Consider the following 22110-nt stretch of genomic DNA (forward strand, 5'->3'; position numbering starts at 1 on the left):
TTCTAGGTTCTCTCGGATTCTGCGAGCCTGGGAATGGCTGGCAGAATGTGGGGACCTAGTCTCCTGTGTCCTGGGACGCTCAGAGGAGTCTTCTGATTCTTCCTTGCTCCCCGAATTTGATGGGTACCCCCCCACTGCCCTAACTGGGCAGAGGTTTTCAGGATGCCTTTAGTGGGCCTACTCTCCTGGGGTTCCCCACTAAACTTCACAGTACTTGCATGCCCATACCCAGATGCCTGCCCATCCATGCCTGGGAGGTGCTGGTCCATAAATCCCATACTTCTGACTGGATAGTAATCTGCCATCCCCGTGGCCCTGGGCTCATGTGCGCCAGGGGACATGGGGGTGGCAGAGTCCAGGGACTGGGAGAGATGAAGGCCTCTGGTACTAGGGTTCCTGAGGTTATGCTCAGGTGTTTCCCTTTCCCAGCGAACCTCATCTCTATCAGCCCCTGCTCCCTGTTGCCATGCAAGAGCCTGAGCTTTCTGTTCCTCAATCAAGGCCTTACTAAACTCTATCAGTCTCTCTTGCATGGCTACCTGCCGGTGGAGTCTATCATTATGCTGACAGAGAGCCTCATTTTCTCTCTGTGCTTCCTGGTTTGTCTTTGAATACTGGGCCAGTCTTTGCTGCAGGAGGGTTACCTCCTGAGTCCTGTCCCTACTGGCCTGCTCCTTTCTTTCCAGAGCATCTTCCATCCTCCTGGTGTGCTCTAACAAGTTTTGATGCTCTTTTTGGAGGTCACCCAGTGTCTGGAGTGCCAGGTGATTTTCTTCCAGCTTTCCTTTTAAGTGCCGGACTTCCTGGCATAAGGTATCCCTTTCCTGAGCAAGAGCCTGCCTCTGTGCTGCCAGGTCGTCCCTCTGTCTTTGAAGGACACCAGCTTTCTGGCGCTCTTCCTCAAATTCTGCCTGTGTGTCCAGGTCTTTCAGAAAAAATGTATTGCTCTCTGCCTTCTCTCTATCTAGGTGGCTTTGCAGGGTGACTACCTGCTTTGTGCATGCCCTATTGAAATCCAGTTGTTGCTCCAGCTTTTTCTGGCTCTGCAGTAGGGAGTCCAAACCTTCTTGATACTCCATCTGCAAGGCCAGAATTCTGGTATCCTGGTCTGCCCTTTCCTGTTGCAGGATACCCATGTCCTCTTTGATTTTAATTATATACGGCCTACTTTCGTTTTCTGACTCCTGGCTCCTCTGCAGCCTCTGCTGAGAAGAGTCCAGATCAGATTGGGCCTTCTCTAATGCCATCAGTTGCCTACTTGCCAGATCTTGGCCTTCAGCACATTTGTCCTGTATGGCTCCCATAGATAAATATAAATATGCCGCTATCTTGGCAATCTTATTTTGCTCATCCTTGGCCTTAGGGGTCTTATATAGTTCACTCAGGGGCCAGGGCCACATCTAAGGGACCCTGATCTCTCAATATATCTGACCCTGTTGCAGTGATCTGTTGTGTGATTGCCTGCAACCACACATTCTGGTCCTGCTCAGTCCACTCACCTCTGACAAATAACTTATGTAAAAGGTGCTCTCTAACTAAGGTGCTCTCTAACTATCTTGATGTGTACCAATGTCGCCATTCTGGAAATTGATTTCCTTCATGACTTACAGAAGTTTATTATTTTATTTTGCAAAACAGACCGTTTCCTTAGAGCATTCCCTTTTGAGGGGTGCTTTTACAGCGTAACACAGCGTGGTAGCCCAACAGCATTTATGTATCCTATTAGTTAGCACACTGTATTAAGCTGCACAAGTGGTAGTTCTAATCCAGAAGTCCCGCTAAAAGCCCCCAATCTGTAAGTGACTTCAATCCAGCACTCCAACTAAGTCAATGCCTAGTATGGGATGCCCAATGGAAGCCCTTATTTATATATTTTTATGTCAAAGTTCTTTAAATCTGGATGATGAACCCTCCCCGACCTCACTGAGCCAAGAAGTAGGTTTGTTTTGTAAATTAAAAGGTTTATTTGAAGAATTGAACAATATATATATTCCAATCCAATTAAGCAAGCTTAGAGCGAACAGGTATGATTTTAAGACATGTCAATCACCTTTAAATGTGGGTTGCAATGAATGGGAAAAATGCTAAAAATGTCTTCAATTCGCTAAATGGGATTCAGAATTAGTGAAAGTTACTTTGGATTGGTTCAGGTCAACACTAGCAATGACTTATGAATGATTACCAGATTGAAAACGAAATTCAGAAGTTAAAAACAAGAAACAGCTGTTTTGACAAGTGGTGAAATTGAGCTAATTTGCAATTCGTGGCAACTTTTCCGTGTGCGTGAAACACGATTACAGCAAAACTATAAGATAGATTTTTTCAGAAACAGAATCAAGATTTCAAAATGAAAGATTGTGCTTTAAAGATTTGGAATCAATGTGGACTTATACTAAGGGCTATGAAACTACAAGATACCCAACGGGACAACCACCAGAATCAGGACGCATTCCGCTCTGATTGTTGTGCGTCAAGACACTTGAAAAGATATCAGAGCATAGATGATTATCGCTACAATTATCACAGACTATACAATGAAAAGGATTCAGGATGGACACAAGATTCTATAATGCAGTTCTGGATAGGTTATAATGGATGGAATAGGATTACTTTAAACTAAGAGATTGGTTATTTACAGTTCTAGACTGGATACTCACTCCTAGCTTTGAAATGGAATGGAATGGGCCCAGTCAAAGATCTGGTCAAGGGTTTGGCTGGGATTCTCTCGCCACCGGACAGGTCTCAGGCACTGGGTTCTGATCTCAGCAGGGCACTGCGGTCTGCGGTCTGCGCGGCCCTTATGGCTTAGGGGAAAAAACCTCCCCTTTGTCTCTGTACAGTATATCTTATTTTTCATAAAAAAACATATTTACAAGATGCAGAACTTGTTCATACGAGATAAATTACATCACTATCTAATTAAGGTACATTTCTGTTCAACTCTCATCTTCCTAAGAGCTTTGGTTCAGAAATGACAACTTTTTCACGCTTTTGGTGGGTTTCTCAATATTAGTTCTGCACCAATTTTTATGCATGCATGCATATCCCATCTGAGCACATTTCTGTAATTTTTCATGTTCCTAGCAAAAACACAGTAGTTACAATATGAATAAATTCTGGGGTTTAGCCTCAGAACATCGCACGGATTCCTGCTTAGTCTCAAACTGTGAGAGAATTTTTCATTTTAACAATCTCAAAGTTTCACATTTTTGTCAGTTCAGTGCAATTTGTTATAAGCATTTTTCTAAAACATATATTTAATCCAATGTTAAATCCACAATTTAGTCTGGTCCGCCTCCAGAGCTGGGCTCACTCAGAGGGTCACATGTCCTTCTTCCTGCCAGCAGTTTGTTGTCAGTCACACCCAAATTAGCATTCCTATTCAGCCCAAAGACTCCTTTGTCTGCACTCAGAGCAACAGGCCAGGGTGCCCCTCCTAGTTCCTTTTCACAAGAGCCTGTCAATTTCTTAGCCAAGGGCAGGGGGAAGTTTCCTTTGTTCAGGGAGAGGTGTGGAATTTGTTTGAAGCACAGTGTGGCAAACTTTAACTCTTAAACCCAATGTCTAAAAATGTTCTTGTCTTATAATATAACTCACATTTTTAACACATACATTAACTATTTCTTACTTCAAGCCTTTTCAGAATATAGTTTTGAATTGTATCCACCTCTTAGGCTTCTGATAGCAGGTCTTTCTTTGGCATAGTTTGAGTTCAATGTACAACTTTACACAAAATGGTTTTAAATCGCCGGCTTCTAATAGAGGTGAGTAACGGTATTACACCCATTTTTGACAGATTTATTCCAGAAGCAATCCTCAAAAGTGGACTTTGTTCAGATAACATACACTTCTGTGCACCTTATATTTATGTAGATATTTGAAGGAGAATGTTGTTGACCACCCAACAAGGTGGTTGGATCTTTTTGGGTGGTTTGTGAGCCATGATTTTTGCAATTTTGACACCAAATAAAGACAGATTTTTGAAAACAGCTCTGTTTCTTTTGCAATGATTTTGCTCTGCGGGCATCCAAATGATGGGTTTTGGCAGTGGTCTCCTGTGTTACCACTGACATAGGCAAAAGTGGATGGCGGCCTATTTTTCAGATTTTCACTGCGCACTTTTTGGTGAATTCTAGCAAGCAGCATGCTTTCCGGCGGCCATTATGATGTTTCTGCTGCCAGCAATGCACAGTAATGTTGCAAGGCTCGGACCAGTGGGTTAAGACATCCCACAATGTCTAGGAACGGGAAGACGTCCAAACAAACGGACATTGTGGCTTTAATGGCCGGTTTCACCACCGAACGGTCAAAAAAGGGGGAAGTGCCTGAGGGCTTCTCCGGCGAGGCCGCTTCCACCACCTCAGCAACAGTACATACTCCACCACAAATGGTAACCAAAGCCAATCTTCAAGAGCTACTCACAGCGCTAACAAAAGAAATTCAAAAGAGTACAGAAGAGGTAACGAAAAAGATAAACTCCTTGGACAAAAGAGTAGTGGAGGTTGAAAGGCGGACAGCTGAACTCGAATCAGAGGTATGCGACCAATGATTTGAAGACGAGCTCGACAGAGACAGAATCAAAGCTCTAGAAGCAAGATGTGACCTCCTAGAGGCCAAACAAGAGGACGCAGAGAATCGGTCACAGAGAAATAATATTCGCCTTCGGGGGATTCCATCCTCTATACCAGACGCGGAGTTATGAAGATATGTCTCGGAACTGTTTAGGTTCATTATAACCCTTCCAGATGAAGCACCTCTGGAGTTGGATCGAGTACACATATCGGCTCCGAGATCAGCATCTAACCTTCCCCCAGATGTCCTGGTAAGGGTTCATTTCTACCAAGTCAAGGAGGAAATTATGCATGAAGTGAGACAAATGGGTCAAATCACATTTCAAGGATCTATATCGCTGTATCAAGATCTGGCGAACGCCACGCTTCAGAAACGAAGATCCATGCGAACATTCACGGAATGGCTGTGGGGGAAAAAGATTGCATATCACTGGGGGTTTCCGACTTCAGTCATATTCACTTGGGAGTGTGCCCAAAGACAAATCCACTCACCGAAAGAGGCTGACAAATTCATGGGAGTCGGGAGGTCGGAGGGGGAATCGGATCCTGAAGAATCATCCCAAACTCAGCACAGAAAGCCCTCTGACGGTCGATGGTTGAAACGTGCCCGAAGGCACAGACCTCGCGGCCCCTCCAGAAACAACACCAATCCGGGATGATTAACTCAAAGACCCATCAGAGAAGGCAGGTCACAGAAAATCTACAATGGACTACAGCAATCTGCGATAGCTACGGCGGTGGGGCTCATTCCGTTCCTAAAAAACCGGGAGCCTCACACTTGGAATGATTCTCAGCACGGGGTGCCGAATAATACCCCGGTAGTGCGGGTGTACAGTTCTAGCTCTAATTCACATTTTGTTTGGCGGCCTAGTTGGCCATTACTGGCGCGTTGGCGCCACCAGTTTCCCAGTGGCAGTAGGATGTCGACTCTCCTACTGGTTCAACTCAAGGGGGGTGGGGGTGTAGAAGGGATTGCCAAAAGACAATCATATGTACTGGGTCTTGGAGCTCCATTTGCTCGGCCCAGCGGTCAATATCACATCACGTCTCAACAACAAATCCAATGAAGCATCACCAACGCAACAAGGTAGCCTCGGACTGGGAAGCTCAGTATCAACCAGCGGGCATGGGTCCAAATTCAGCTAAAGCAGGAATAGGAGGTAATGGCTAACACAAGCGAAATAGTGATCCTATCGTGGAATGTCCAAGGCCTTAATTCGCCAAGAAAAGGGAAATCAGTCGAACACAGACTCGGCCAATTATCGGGAGACATTGTACTCCTCCAAGAAACTCCTCTACTGCAGGAAGACGAACACCGAGTAAGATTTAACAGATACAAAAAAGCGTACTTTGCCACCGCCGGCCACAAGAAAAGAGGGGTGGCTATACTTCTGAGTGACAGGATCCCTCTATCAGAAATCACAATAAAAAGGGACCCAAATGGGCGCTTCCTCCTACTCAAGGGGCTATTTGAAGAGCTCCCATCACCATTGCCTCAATTTATGGTCCCAACACGGCCCAAGCCAATTAGATCACAGACCTAATCCCAACCATCCTAGCATTTCAAGAATGTCACCTAATCATGGGCGGGGACTTCAACTCCATGCCAAATCCCCAAGTGGATAAGACTCTACCTCCCACTAACTCTGACTTTGCACAAGCACTATCGCTAGCCAAACTTCTCAGGGAAACGGAATCGGTAGACGCCTGGAGGCTTTTTAATGGGACCTCAAGAGACTACACTCATTAATCTTGGGTTCACAAATGCTTCTCAAGAATCGACCTCATATTACGATCACGGATCCTCTACCCATGCTTAAATAAAACGACAATCCACATCTGTATGATCTCGGATCATGCCCCAGTAACTGCAAATCTGGCTATATCGGGGCACAAGTGCCCAGCTCAGAAACACTGAAGGTTGAATGACTCTCTTTTACTAGATGAATGTATTAAAATGGAAGTCGAGAACACAATATCCAACTATTTTAAGGAAAACACCACAGAGACCTCTCCTATCAACATCATCTGGGATGCAATGAAAGCAGTTGTCAGAGGCTCCCTGATCAGCGCAGGGGCTGAGCAGGGAAGAGTCTCAAACAGAGCGGCAGCCAAACTGGAGGATAGAGTGAACCATTTAGAGGCCGAACTGAAGCTGCGAAACTCCAGAAAAGTAGAGAGAGCTGAGAAAAGCCAAAACAGCGCTGGAAATGCATTGCACTGATCGTACTGCCAAATCCCTAGCCTTTACGAGGCAGTTTTATTATATAAAAGGGAACAAAGCGAACAAAGTGCTGGTGCAAAAACTGAGAAACATTTGCAGCAGAAACAACATCCTCAAAATAGCCAGGGCGAATGGGAAAATCCTCTATGCTGAAGCGGACAAAATTGAGGAACTGTCGAGATATCACTTAGACATTATGAAAGGGACACCAACAGCATTAGACAACCTGTCAGTGTATTTGCAATCAATACCCAGTCAGAATACGACTCAGCTGGAGCACCTGGAATCACCCATCTCGGCGGAGGAAATAATTGAAGCCATCAAATCTCTTAAATCAACGGCTCCTGGCCCAGATGGCTTATGCGCAATCTTCTACAAGAAATACTTCAGTATTCTAGTCCCCCAGTTGGTAACTCTATTCAATTCTTTCCTGTCATCGGGATCTGTCAGCGAGTCAATGGCGGAGTCGTTAACAGTTCTGCTGCACAAACCCGGGAAAGCACCCGAACTGACCACCTCTTACCGCCCGATTACGCTCATGAACAATGATGGTAAGATCTTCGCTAAAGTGCTAGCAGGCAGGCTGGGAGCGGTCCTATCAAACTTGATCGACAGCGATCATACGGGGTTTATACCAGGGGGGGGACTCATGATAATATTCGGAGAACAATAGACATTATCGAAAATGCCCATAGGTCCGGGGATAGTATGGCAGTGATATCGTTAGATGCTCATAAAGCCTTTGATCTGGTGGACTGGGGGTACCTTCGGGCAATTTTAGAACATTTATGATTTGGCCCAATCTTCATCACATGGGTAATGGCCAATTACCAAACTCCCACGACACAACTGCGGGTCAATGGCATCAGATCCAAAGCAATACAGATATCACAGGGCACCAGACAGGGGTGCCCACTCTCTCCTCTGATGTTCACTCTATCCATGGAGCCTTTTGCAGCCAAAATTAGATAAAACACAAGGATTAGGGGGATCACAGTAGGAAACCGTGAATATAAAATCGCACTATATGCGGATGACGTATTAATAACAGCGTTAAATCTGGCATCATCCCTTGAGGCCTTATGGGAGGAGATTAATGAATTTGGGGCTCTTTCAGGGTTCAAAATAAACTTAGATAAATCGTCAGCCCTGGCGATCAATATTTCTAACCAGGAAAGAATTGCCCTCAGTCCTCTAATGCCAATCCCATGGGCGATGGACGCAATCAAATACCTAGGGGTATATATCACTAAAGATCCGTCTCACTTATATGCAGCCAACTTCCCACAACTTATTAAAGATTTTAAAAAAGACTTAAAGAGCTGGTCTTCCCAAGAAATCTCCTGGTTTGGGCGGATTACCGCCATAAAAATGAATCTGATCCCCAGGTGGATATATTTTTGTACAGCAATACCGACCCGCATCCCGGGCCCAGTACTAGTGGATATGCAAAATAAATTTCAAGAATCTGTCTGGGGGGGGAAGCCTTGTATCGGCAAGCGAATAATGACCCGGGAAAAAACTCAGCGAGGGCTGGGAGTACCAGACATAACTAGATATACCCTAGCGGCACAGCTGTTGCATGCATGTTCTTGGGTGCAAGAAGCTGACACACCGAAATGGAAGCAGATCAAAGAGGCATGGTGCCCGGGCAGCCCCACGGATCTTCCACATCTGCCAGAATTGAAAGTACAAACAAATAAAGGGCCCCTCTCCTCCAAAACTGTTCGATGCTGGAAGGCAGCAGCTCGGAAATGGGGTATCCGGGGTACTCTGGGCCCCCTAACTCCTATCTGGAACAACCCAGATTTCTCGCCAGGCTGCCACCCCAACAGCTTTCAGTATTGGAGGGAGGGCGGGCTACTTAAAACGCGCGATTTCCTGGAGGAGGGCTCTCCCATCTCTTTCGAAAGATGCAAATCAAAATTCGGGTAGATGAGCGGGAGAGATTGCATTATACCCAAATACGGCGCTGGCTGTCTCACAGGGTGGTTTGAGAGAGATGTGCCAGAGAGCTGACAGCTCTGGAAATTTCCCTCACAACTCCAAAGAAAAGAAGCAAAATCTCTACTCTATCCTGTCTTCTGGATAGGGCTGACCCCACGAAAAAAGAAAGGTACATGCTCGAATGGGAGACGGATCTGGGCCGAGAAATAGAGGTAGAAGAATGGGCAAAAATCTGGGCCAGATTGCACAAGAGTTCACAATGTATCACAAATAGGGAGGGAGGCTACAAGCTCTGCTATAGATACTACGTGACCCCAGTCCAGTTCAACAGAGCCAATCCGAATATCCCTGACAGTTGCTGGTGCGGCTGCCCCACCCCCGGCTCCGTATTTCATATGGTATGACCTGCCCGAAGGCGGAGGCATATTGGAGGGAGGTGATTAAGCACATCAGGGAAATTACCGGCCTCGCCATACCCTGGGATCCTGGAATCATTCTCCTGGGAGAAACGAGGGGGGGGGGTGAGCTCCCAATCTCAGGGCACATTCCCCGTCTATGTACGCACTTACTCCTGGCAGCAAAAATTACACTGGCCCGGTTATGGAAAAATGAGGACGGACCCTCAGTAGCATTATGGTGGTCCAAGTGTTGGGACATCGCGGTCGCTGAAAAGGTAACTGCAATTCGAACTAACAAGTTCAATAAGACCTCCAACACTTGGGATCTATTCATGGTCTATGCAACTAGATTAAGAGGGTAAAGTGTGAAGGTGCACTCACTTTTATTCAAATTAACTAGTTTAAATATTTCCTCCTCAATCAAGTACTTAAATAGTTCAGAGTTTTAGGTGCTCCTTGTTAAAGTCTGTGCTACCAGACTGAACTGAAAATGTAAAGTGATGGCTTCCCGTGATCCACGGGATGCGAAAACAGGGGCACACTTTTGTCCGATTTAATCGGAAACAATTTTAGAGTACAGTTAAAGCTTATTTTCGGTATAAAATCACAGAAAGTAAATTTTTTTTCACATTTATCAAAATTTAATTTAAGAACTTTCTGTTCCCTTCAATCTTCAAACAAAATCAATAAAACATTGCCATTGTAATTCGCAGTCATTACACTTTTTCAAACATAATATGTAGAGAAAAACTCTGTTGAATTTCATCAATTTGACAATTCCATCAAAATATATAAGTATTTATGTCATATACAAAAACATGCACTTTAGATAATTCCAAGTATTGTCTGATATCCTGATAGGATTTTGAGTTCAATGTCCTGTATTGTTGTTGGTTCTTCTTAACAAAGACAACTCCTATCTTTACATTACGCGTTTCGGGCTATCTTTTAACCCTTCTTCAGATGTGGATAACAGATCTATTCATTAATTCATCTAAAAGTAATAGAAAATATTTTCGTTACTTCTTTTGATTATTTCCCAATTAGCAATGTATCATTCTTCGAGTTCTGTCGGCACCCATTTTAAACCAACCTTTAAGATACGTGTCCGGCCAAATGACACAAGTTCTTGTGAGATCCAGTCCCGTGTGTTCAGTTAATTTGCTCTTTAGCTGCTGGTGTTGGTGTCCGTTCTGTAAAATGAAGGACACCTGATTTTAGTGAGGAGGAGTCTATATTTTCACTGCTTCCTGATACTATGTCTTGTTGTGACATATTGTGGGACCAGTCGCTAAATAAGCGCTGGGTCCCACTCTTATGTCACGGATAGTTTTGCGTTTAAAAGGTACTTTTAGCCCTATTCAGAGACAGGGGGAAAAAGACTCACCACTTTGGTGTTTTGTTGTGTGAACTAGATGCATCGTGAATTTGTGAGCCGCTAATCTGTTCAGAACACTTGGTTACAGTGGTCATCCGTATCTTTGTCAACCCGCTCTGGTTCTGGATTTGTAACCTTCCTGCAAAAATATATGTAAGCTAGATTTTAGTCGAGCATCTAATAAGTTCCAACGTCTGGTTGTTGCTTGTTGTTCGCGCTCTTACCGGCAAGTCCTGCGACGTCCTCTGCTACTCGGTTCTGTCTTGCGTTTGCTTCCTCCTCACCGTGATTGTATTACGGGTTTCTTCGCAACCGAATAACTAGTCCTTCTTCTCTTACTGTCCAATGTTTGTGATAGGTCCCAATGATGCCGCCATCTTGGGTGTGTGTTCACCTACTGTGAGTGACTGTATAAGTCATTTGCGTTCTTGAGCAAATTGAGAAGTATGTTTGCGTTTGTTTTAAAAAAGGAAATATATTTCTTTCTATCGGCTATCTAGTGATGTTGATACATTTTTTTCCATAGAAAACAAGTTAAATCCCACTCATGGTTCATACCTTGAGGATGCATGCTGTCTAATTTCTCGATCCAATATATTTCCCGCTGCTGCAGGCGCTTTGTATATATTGCCACCTCTTCTGGGTAGAGTCACATGTTCCAGGATGATGAATTGGATCTGAGCAATTGAATGTTTCAGTTCTTTAAAATGTTGTGATACGGGTGACTTGACTGATTGTTGCCTGATATTTGTTTTGTGTTCCACCCACCTAGTTTTCGCTTTTCTGCTGGTGAGTCCAACATAATACATTCCGCATGGGCATTTTATCCCATATATTACGTTCATTGTGTCGCATGTGGATGTATGGGTAAGTGCGATCTTGTGTCCTTGACGTGGATGATTGATGTAGTTTCCTTTGATCACGTTATTACAGCAGTTACAATTAATACATGGAATTGTTCCCTTGTAGGTTTTTTGAGTATTTTTTTCGTAACCGAAATCTGATTTGATTAAGTGATCAAAATCACAAATAAAGAGCGAATTAACTGAACACACGAGTCTGGATCTCACAAGAACTTGTGTCATTTGGCCAGACACGTATCTTAAAGGTTGGTTTAAAATGGGTGCCGACAGAACTCGAAGAATGATAAATGTCTAATTGGGAAATAATCACAAGAAGTAACGAAAATATTTTCTATTACTTTTAGATGAATTAATGAATAGATCTGTTATCCACATCTGGAGAAGGGTTAAAAGATAGCCCGAAACGCGTAATGTAAAGATAGGAGTTGTCTTTGTTAAGAAGAACCAACAACAATACAGGACATTGAACTCAAAATCCTATCAGGATATCAGACAATACTTGGAATTATCTAAAATGCATGTTTTTGTATATGACATAAATACTTATATATTTTGATGGAATTGTCAAATTGATGAAATTCAACTGAGTTTTTCTCTACATATTATGTTTGAAAAAGTGTAATGACTGTGAATTACAATGGCAATGTTTTATTGATTTTGTTTGAAGATTGAAGGGAACAGATAGTTCTTAAATTAAATTTTGATAAATGTGAAAACATTTTTACTTTCTGTGAATTTATACAGAAAATAAGCTTTAACTGTACTCTAAAATTGTTTCCGATTAAATCGGACAAAAGTGTGCCCCTGTTTTCGCATCCCGTGGATCACGGGAAGCCATCATTTTACATTTACTATGCAACTAGATTCCCAGCTCTATCTCGAAGGCCACCACTCACTAGATGGCTACAAAGCAGCCCACTCTATTAACTAGCCCACAGACTTAAACCAGGCCACTCAACACATGGACTCCTATATAATCACCAAGAGTGAGCATGGTAGCGGAAATTAGAGTGCAAGCCATCATCAGACTATTCCTTGGCATTCATGTGAATCTGCGTTATTGAACTGTAGCAATTAATGATCATTGTGATGTTGTTGATGTCGTGTCTATCTGTAAAACCTAATAAAACGTTGTTATGAAAAAAAAAAAGAGTGGAAGGAAAACCTGTCTGCCACCAATGCTACGATACTATCCTGTTTGGTGCCAGAAGAGGTAGATAACTTTTAATTAATTCCTCAGGAGCCATCTAGTCAACAACAAGAAGATTTAAAAGATGTAATGATGTCATTCCCCAATTTATTCTCGGAGAAACCAGGAACAGTGAAAGGCACCTATCACTACATTAGAACTCCTAAGGGAAAAGTGGGTCATCTGAAACCCTATAGAATCCTGGAAGCCTGCAAGCAGATAGTGGTTGAGGAAGTGAATAAAATGTTAAGAGTGAACATTATCAATCCCTCTTCAACCCCATGGTCCTCCCCTATCGTATTGGTCATCATACCTGCACATTCATGGAGGTTTGGCATAGATTTCAGCCAAGTTAATGCCATTCCCGACTTCGATGCTTATCCCATGCCACGCATCAATTACCTAATTGATAAACTCCGAAACACCGCCTTTCTATCAACCCTAGGCTTAACAAAAGGATACTGACAGGTCCCAGTGTATGGACCTAAAAAGGAAAAGACAGCTTTCTCGACATCCCTAGGACTGTTTCAGTTCAAAGTCCTCCCTTTTAGCTTACACAGGGCTCCAGCCACCAGCCACTTTCCATCGGCTTATGCACCAAATATTACAGCTCTACTCTGATTTCTGTGGAGCTTGTATTGAGGATATCGTCATTTATAGTAAAACGTGGGAAGACCACGTTTTCCATCTTTTTACCATTATGAGAGCTCTGAGAGAAGCTGGTCTAACTGCCAATCCATCCAAATGCAGACTGGCCCAATCAGCCGTGAAATACTTTGGCTTCTTTGTAGGGAATGGTAGTGTGCAACCTCAACACGACAAAATGAAAGCCGTACTAGATACCCCTACACCTAAAATTAAAAGAGATCTCAGAGCATTTCTAGGGTTAATCGGCTAATACCGTAGGTTTATCCCAAACTTCTCGGACAGGACAGCTAGGTTGGCAGATAAACTAAAGAACGTTGAGCTTTAGAAAATTCATTGGACCGATGAGGATGATATATGTTAAAACAACCTAAAACAAACCTGATACCAGAACCCGATCCTAAAGATGATAGATGTCTCAAAAGAATTTGTACTGCAGACAGACGCCTCCTTTACAGGGTTAGGAGCAGCCTTTATCAGAAATTTGCAACGGATTGGAACATCCCATCTTGTTCACAAGTCGCAAACTTTTCCCACGTGAAAGAAATTACTCTATGGTAGAATTAGAGGCCCTTGCCATCAAGGAGGCCATTATCCATCTTAGATACTACCTCCTAGGAAGAAGGTTCACACTTGTCACTGACCATTCTGCACTAGTTTGGATTAGCCAACGAAAAGACTCTAACCCTCGAGTCATGCAATGGTTCTTAGACCTGCAACCCTACTGTTTCACTGTGAAGCACCGAAAAGGTAAAGACCAAAGGAACATGGATTTCCTTTCTCAGTTCCCCTGTGAAACAGATGCGGCTACATCGCATAGGGGAAAGGTATGTGAGAAACCTGAAGGTGTCTCACTCGCTAGTCCCCGGGGATCCGTCATCCAGGTGGCCAGGACACAGCCATCCCTTTTGAATCCAGTTCCTGGGGGTGGACCAGTGTGGGATGATCACCTGGATGGGAGGTCCTCGGGAGTGGAAGTGGGACCCTGGACGGTGAGACACGGAATCCCCTTGCCAATAACACTTTTTCCCCACCCTACCAAGTAGGATACGTAGGAACTCAACCCCCCCACACCCCTTTCCTGACACAAACACTTTTTCACGGACAGCTCACTGTGAGAGAATACGGACTAACACCCGAGCTGTATACCTGACACGTTCCAACACAAGGATTAGACAGTGTCAGGCAATTACTGATAATTACACACAACTGACTTCCATCACACTTCCCCACATGGATAAAATGCGGAGCACGAAAGCACACTCTGAACGAGGCAAAACACCAGAGGAAGCAGCAGTTCCAAGATGGCAGTTTAATATGAGGAGAAAGATGTCAAGAGCAGAAAGGGTTGCAAGGAGGGAATCGCCCTTGGCCTTTTCAGAGGAAGGAAATCTCTACTTTCATGAGCCATCAAGGATAAGAAACATAAGACCGGGAATTAAAGCTGAAGAAAGGTGCAATGTGTGTCAAAGGTACACAGGGCTCTCGCGCATCGATAGCTGAGGTGAGGAGGAGCGATTGCTGCTGTGGTACTGCCCTTGGCTCCGACAACAAATCAGCGCCAGTAATGTCAGCACAGCCGGTGAGTCGGACAGACTGATAGCAGACCGGACTGTGGTACGGCTAAGGTTGCAAGCGGCAATACTGTATGAAGAAAGATGAGGCGTTTGTGATTGAACTTTTTGAAACCAATATAGGTACCATATACAGAGTGGGTGCTCATTCGAAGGTCTCTGCATGGTATCTAACTGAGCGTGTAAGAATTGTTGAACTGTGAAATCAAAGTGGTCCTGCAACGGGTCAAATCAAACCCTGTGCACATTCAAAAGTCTCTGATAGCGTTCACAAACTGTATTGGTCTCAGCCTGGCTGAGGGAGACTAATTGTGGAAAGGGGATCTGAGCCCGACTGAAGGGGATCCGAGGTGAACTGTGAGTCACCTGAGAGAAGATTGTGGTACAAAAGGGGATCTGAGCCCGGCTGAGGGGGATCAAGGGTGAATAGTAAATCGCCCTCCTTGAATACTTGGAAAGGAACTTTTTCGTTTGTTTGATACATCAGGCCCTCTGGATCAAGAAACTTTTGATAACTTAAGAGACTTGTGCATAGAAGGTCCTGATGCTTGTAATAGAAATGTGTCCTCATGCTGAAGAAGCCCAAGAGTGTGCTATGCTCGAGTGAACCGCCTTGTCCCATGCTGAAAATGTGGGGAAGGGAGGGCAACGGCCTGAACATCCTGGCTTATCATTTTGTGAACACTTCTTTCTTTTTCATGAATATTTCCCCACATTATTTGTAAATTAGCGGTAAGGATTAGCAATAGGTTTTTTAGTATAGGCCCTTTTATTTTGACGAGACTCCACTAGGACTGCATTATTATTATTTGATGGTCGTAGCTTGCTCCCCTCTAAGATTTAGGTTTAGATAGGCGTTTATCACACCCTTGGTAAAGTTCAAATAAACACCCTTGAATTGTGGTCACTTGTGTCTGCCTTACTTTTATACCATGCCTTCCTTACAGCCATCATCAGAATTTCTTCCAACAAGCTGCATTTCTGCAGGAGTTTCTTTCGAAATAGTGGGGACTCAAATCCTGCTATTACCTGGGATCACAAGGCCTATTCATTTGAGTAATGGTGGAACTTGTGGTGCTTGATCCTAATCTTGAGCCACAAATCACGAATTTGTCCATTTGTCCATTGTCTCTGCTTTGACTTGTGTGGTGGTGTTGAATATATGCTGTTCATAATTGATGTTCGTGTGCAGCGTGAAATACTGGGAAAGACCATCTTTTAAGTAATCAAACCAAGAATTTTCATTGTCCAGGAGTTCATATAGGATGTCTCGAACTGCAGTGCCCACCACCAATGTCAATAGATTCTTCTTTCTTTCATCATCCGATGGGCCCAGTGCTCTTATAGACCTTATTTATTTATTTAAACATTTATACAAGCGTGCATAGCCCATGGGCATCTACGTGCTAGTTACAATGGAGCAGAAACAGTTACAAAGAGCAGGAGGAGAAGGGGCAAGGAGGGGGAACAGGGCGAGGAGAAACAGTGAGTAGAAGAGGTGGGTTTTGAGATTACTTCTGAAAATGTTGTAGGAGGTTTTGTTGCACAGGTGTGGAAGGAGATAGTTCCAGAGGATGGAAGCACGGACAGGGAAGCTCGATCCCCCCGACCTTTTGCAGTTGAATCTAGGAGTGATGAGGCAATGCTTATGGGCCTAGCCGGGGTGCGTTTCTTGAGCGAGGTAGGAGGGGGCGTCGTTCATAAGGCAGCGGTGGGCGATGGACAAGATCTTGAACTTAATTATGTATTTAACTGGAAGCCAGTGTAATGACTTCCTGGCCTCAGAGATGTGGTTGTAGTTGCCAATGTGGCCTGAAGGGCATGTTCTGTATTATTTGCAGCTCGCTCAATTTGTAAAGTAGTGAGTTACAATAGTCTAGTTTGGAGCCGATGGGGGCACGGGCGACTTCAAGCAGATTCTTGGCAGACAGGAAAGGTTTACTGGTGTTGATGAGCTTAGTGGAGCAGCGTGGCAAAGAGGCAATGTGGATGATCTGTCGAGTCATGCAAAGTGAGGAGTCTAGAGTTTGTACAGAGGTGGCAACAGGATGTTGTGTCCATCGATGATGAATGCCTTGTAGGCCTGGTTCAATTTTACCAAGCGAGCTGGAGGGCCGACGGGGAGAAGCTCTGTTTTTTCCTCATTGAGACAGAGGCTGTGTTGGCCATCCAGGTTTAGATAGCTTCATAAATCGGGTTCGCCCGGAGAGTGTAATGAGTTTGGTTGCCAGAGAAGGGGATGAGAATGTGCCTGTCATCAGCATAGTTAGTATATGAGATACCTAGAGAGTCAAGATGGTCGAAGAAGGGTTTTGTGTAAACAGTGTACAATGTAGGGGAGACACAGGAACCTTAAGGTACTCTGCAGGATATAGGTGTGGGTCTGGCGACAGCATCACCAGCAAAGACTTGAAAGGATCTGTCAGCCAGGAAAGATGCCACCCATTTGGCAGCATCTGGTGAGAAATAAGCCGTGGTCGAAGGTGGTGGCAGTGCGTCTGGTGGTCAACAAGGTCAAATGCCACTGAGAGATCGAGCAGTAGGAGTATTGAGAATTTTCTGAGGTTGTTTGTGTCATTTTACTTATTCTTAAGGTCTAGAAGGGCTGTTTCGGTCCCATGTTTTGTGCAGAAACCTAATTGCCTGGGTGCCCAGAATGTGGTGGGATTCGAGGAAGTTCTGGATTTGTAGGTAGGCATCTATAATTTTCAGGAGGAAGGGGACAGTGGTAATGAGCAGGTAGTTGGTTGGGATTGCTGGGCAAAGCGAGGGCTTTTTGAGCAAAGGGGAGATCCAGGATACTTTAAGGGTAGGTGTGATGGTGCAGGTTGTGAAGGAGGAGTTGATAATGGAGGGGATTAGTGGAAGCAGGGGTTCTATACATAATTTTACAATGAAAGATGGGTAAACGTCACCTTTACAGCGTGAGTGGTTGAGACCTTTGATGATAGTGGGGAGGTTAGAAACGCTAGTGGGTTGGAACTGGAAGAGGGAGATGTCCCTTGGTTCTCTGAGCTGTGGGGCAGGAGACGGGAGGCAGGAATGCAAGATTGTTTGGCTTTTATCTTAGCTTGCAGCGGTGTAATTTGCCTGTGAGGGTTTCTTGGACGCTATTACGCCAAAAGTTGTCTTTCAGGAGGGTGGAAGGGGTAGCAATGGGTGTCTCTAGCTCTCGGAGGATGGAGAACAGTTTGCGTGAGCTAGAGGACTCCTTGGTGATTCCTTCATTGTAGGCGGCCACTTTAGTGACGTGAATAGATTGTTTGTAATGAAGGGAGATTTTAGAGAGGTGGGCTTTGTTTGCTGTGGTAGGGTCTTTATGCCAGGCAGCTTTGGTTGCTCTTTTTTTTGCTTGGGTGTCACAGAGATCAGAAGTGAACCATGAGTTGTGGTGAAGAGCGTTTATGGCTTTACAAACTTTGAGGGGGGCCAAGAGGTCGACGGGTTTGCTCATCATGGTGTTGATGTGGTCTACCAGTGTGGCAGTGTCCTGGGAGGCGTAGAGGGTGGTTGAGAAGCAGGGCGACTCCGGGCACTGGTCAGGTTAAGGGTGCGATGGGCCAGAATGGTGGCTGGGGTGGTAGCTGGCTTGGTGCATGGCTGCCTGTGTTTGCTTTGGATGGGGATGGTAAAGGTGATGGTGTGGTGATCTGACCATGGGCAAGGTAGGTTTGATAGGACAGAGATGTTACTTTCCTGGTCTAAGAGCCAGTCTAGGATGCAGCCTTGGGAATGCTTACAGTCTGTAATGTGTTGGATACATCTCAAGGCTGTCATGGAGTTGAACAGGGCTGTTGCCTCTGTGTCGGAGGGGTCATTGAAGCCAAGGTTGAGGTCGCCTCTTACTAGGAGTTGGGTGATGGGCTTGAGGTTTGACGAAATGAGTTGGGCGAGGTCATCGTCGAAGTTCACAATGAGACCTGGAGGTTGATAGATGAGGTGGAGGGGAATGGTGGAATTAGGTGAGCAGTTTAGTTTGGCTAAGAAGGATTCGCATTTCGGAAGTGAGGCAGAGTTGGTGGAATGCAGCGAGAGGGAATCCTTGTAGATGAGGGCTTAACTGCCCCCTTTTCTGAGTTTCTATCACAGCCGAGTAAGGCGTAGACCGTGTGGACAGCGATGGATAGCGAGGGGCCAGCAGCAGGAATTAACCAGGTTTTGGTTAAGGCAACGACATATAGATTGTTCAGGATGAGGTCTAGGATGCCATATGCGTGGGCAACCAGGGATCTGGTGTTGAGTAGGGCACACCGTACCGGTGATGCTTGTGGCACATGGGCAAGTGGGGTTTCCACAGGGAGGGGTTGGTCTGTGTCAATGGGTGAGAAAGGGGTGATGTTGGAGAGAGTTGAGGGCTGAGAGCTGTGTGGCATTGGATATTGGCAGTTATGCTACCCCATTACTGGGGGGAAGGGATTCAATGGTGGGGGTGACAGACCGAATGGCCAGGTGAAGGGAGTATTCTCCTAGACAACATGGTCTGGACCTTGTGCTACTGTATTCTGATGGGCTAACAGAGGCTGTTAGAGCAAGGGTGGTGTAGGGAGGCAATGAGGGCTGGGGGAGTAGGCCGGAGATGTTGCTGCGTGATGGGTGCATTTAGGGGTACGAGGCCATTATCGCAGACTGCGCCACTGCTGGGTGTAGAGGCAGGGGTAAGGCACGGGCTGAAGGTGGTGGTGCTGAGGGGTATGTGGGCAATGGTGTGACTCAGGGCGCAGTTCCCACGTGTGGCTGGAAGTTAGTTGAGCTGGTATTAGCCATGCTGGTGTAGTTATGGCTTGATGTTTTGTGCGATACAGTCGCTGCATGCTGTGGGTTCGCGACTCTAAGGTTGTTCATTCTGGTAGGCCAGAGGTTCAGAGCATTGAATAGAGTGACCTTGAATGGGGAGACTGCCTATGCACCACCAGTTTTTGGTGGCAGGGCAAGTGGGTGAAAGGCTGGAGGGGTGATTCTGAGGAGGTTTGAGCGTGGGGCCTGACATGTCACATATGGGAGACATGAGGGTGCATAGTCTGGAGTTCCTGGCTGTTATAGTAATGGGATGGGCATAGGCAGTAGGTGGTGGTCCGGTGCAAGCACATAGTTTAGTTAATCTGGAGAGGCCTAAGTAGGGTGTGGCAATGATAGCAGATATGCGAGGCATGTTTGCTTTAGTGCCAGAGGGGAGATGGGAGCTGAAATTAGTTTGGGCACTGATGACAGGGCCAGCCCGGCTAACAGGGGGCAGGAAGGAAGTGGGTTGAATCATCGAGTGGTGGGGGAGGAGCCTGGGCAGAAAGAAGGTTGATGAGTAGGTGCGATTGCTATAATGCACATACCTTAGAGGCTTGTGGAAGGGGCACCCATCCAGACCACTGAAAGGCACCGGCAGGGGACACGGCCCTTAATGGTGCCCTTTGTGGGGGAGGGGCAGCTCTGCCTGCCGGCTCCACGCTACATCACTGATAAGGCGAGGTATTGGCAAATCAGCATCATACAGAGACGGGACTCCGAAACCCACGCTCACCTGCAGTGTGGCAGGGGCAGTGGCGGCTGCCATTTAAGAGCAGAGTAGATGCTCCGCAAAGCAGATGGGAGCCCTTGAAGTCTCTGATCCAGCACACCCATCTGGAATGCAGATTACTCGTCAGTCAGTTCAAATGCTGTCAGTAGTTGAAGTGATAGAGTTTCCCCATGTATCAGCTGAAATGTCCTTGGTGATGAGGTTGGGTCCGTTGACGGGATGTCTTCATCAGATATCTTCTTGACATTGGCTCATGCATGCCCTTGAGATAGTGTGTGTTCTACCTTGAGCTTCCTGATATTTCAACGCAGTGTACCACCTTTGCAGTAAGACCCGGGGGTGGTGGGATGTTATGCCCTCCTCTGTCACTCCCTGGTGCTGCCTTGTCTCCCTTACTCCCACGCAGTGTGCTCACCCTGAATTTGGGCCTGTAGGCATTTGTGCCTTATCCTTGTGGCAGCCTCACTTGTATAGCCCCGCCATGGTGTTATTGTAGTGGGGGGAGCAGCAAGTTGCAACCTGCCCCTCAATTACTTTCCACCATGCCTGCAGATCCCTGCAGTGTTCCAGCGGCCACGTGGCCACATTTCGCCAGGCCGGAGGTCCCCTTCACAGCAGTGCACTTGCTGCACCCCCTCGGCTCTCTGCCTCGGTCCCCAGTGCCACTGAAACCATTCTACCCAAGCGTTGTTGGGCCCGCCCCTGTTCTCCCAGTCGTGGTGCTCTTTTTGCATGGGTTGATCCGGCACCCGTTCGTCACCAATGTAGGATCTGGCTCAGGTAAAGCGGGTCACGTTCTGAAAGAAAACACAGGACAAAACTCAAGGACTGTTTCCATCTTAACTTTATTTGTCTAACTGACAATCCTCTTCCTCTCCGCCACTTCCCTTTTCTCCTCACACACCCAACTCCTCCTTTAATATAACAAGGAGGATGCCAAAAGGCTGGAACATTACACCAAGGATACAATTAAGAATAGCAACATTTAAAAAGGAAAAATTGGGTTTCTCCCACCTAAATCAGGAGGGTTGGCATGTATGGCATTGTACAAATTTCACCATGTAATTGTACCACCCCATCTATACCAGCCGTCCAAATCTTGCATAGGCCATCTAAAAATACATTGAATACTAGTTTATGTTTGGAGCAATTACACATATGTTGGAATGTTTGTTATTCCTTGCAAAATGAAATGACCCCATGGGTTAAGAAGACGCCTAGACCCACTCTTCTTGTAGGTAGGTTTATTATCCGTGTCCCACAGCAGGTAGGTAGAATGCAAAGTAAGTGAGATGGACAGACATGACACTGTCATATACACTCCAGCCAGCTTCCCAGATCTAGCTGACACTTTTAGAACACTGAGACAAGTCACTCACTCAACACTCTGTGGTGATATCACAGAGATTCCAATCAGCTTCCAGTAAAGGAGAATGTTCTACAACCCAAGCTATAACATATCTCCCTCTGCCAATAATCAATAAAACCAACAAAAGGGGAATGACCACCACAGAAAGTAACAATACCCCTTGCTCAGTCCACATGTGGCCAGCATGTAAACCAAATGAGAAGCTCAAACGCAATGAGCTCTAAAGATCGGCCAAAACAACCAGATGGGACCTAGCACACACCACCACAGCACAAACACTAAAACCCACCTGCGCCGCACCAAATATTGAACGGAACCAACCCTGACAATAGCTTGGTCAAACAGAACCCACAAGCTGCAGATGAAAAAGAGATAAGCAAGCATAACAAAATAGCAGAAAATATACTCCACTCGTCTCTCTCTAATTGAATAGACAGAAAAAC

The sequence above is a fragment of the Ambystoma mexicanum genome, chromosome 6q (genome assembly GCF_040938575.1).
Source record: "Ambystoma mexicanum isolate Mex_15411 chromosome 6q, UKY_AmexF1_1, whole genome shotgun sequence".
In the NCBI taxonomy this organism is placed as follows: domain Eukaryota; kingdom Metazoa; phylum Chordata; class Amphibia; order Caudata; family Ambystomatidae; genus Ambystoma; species Ambystoma mexicanum.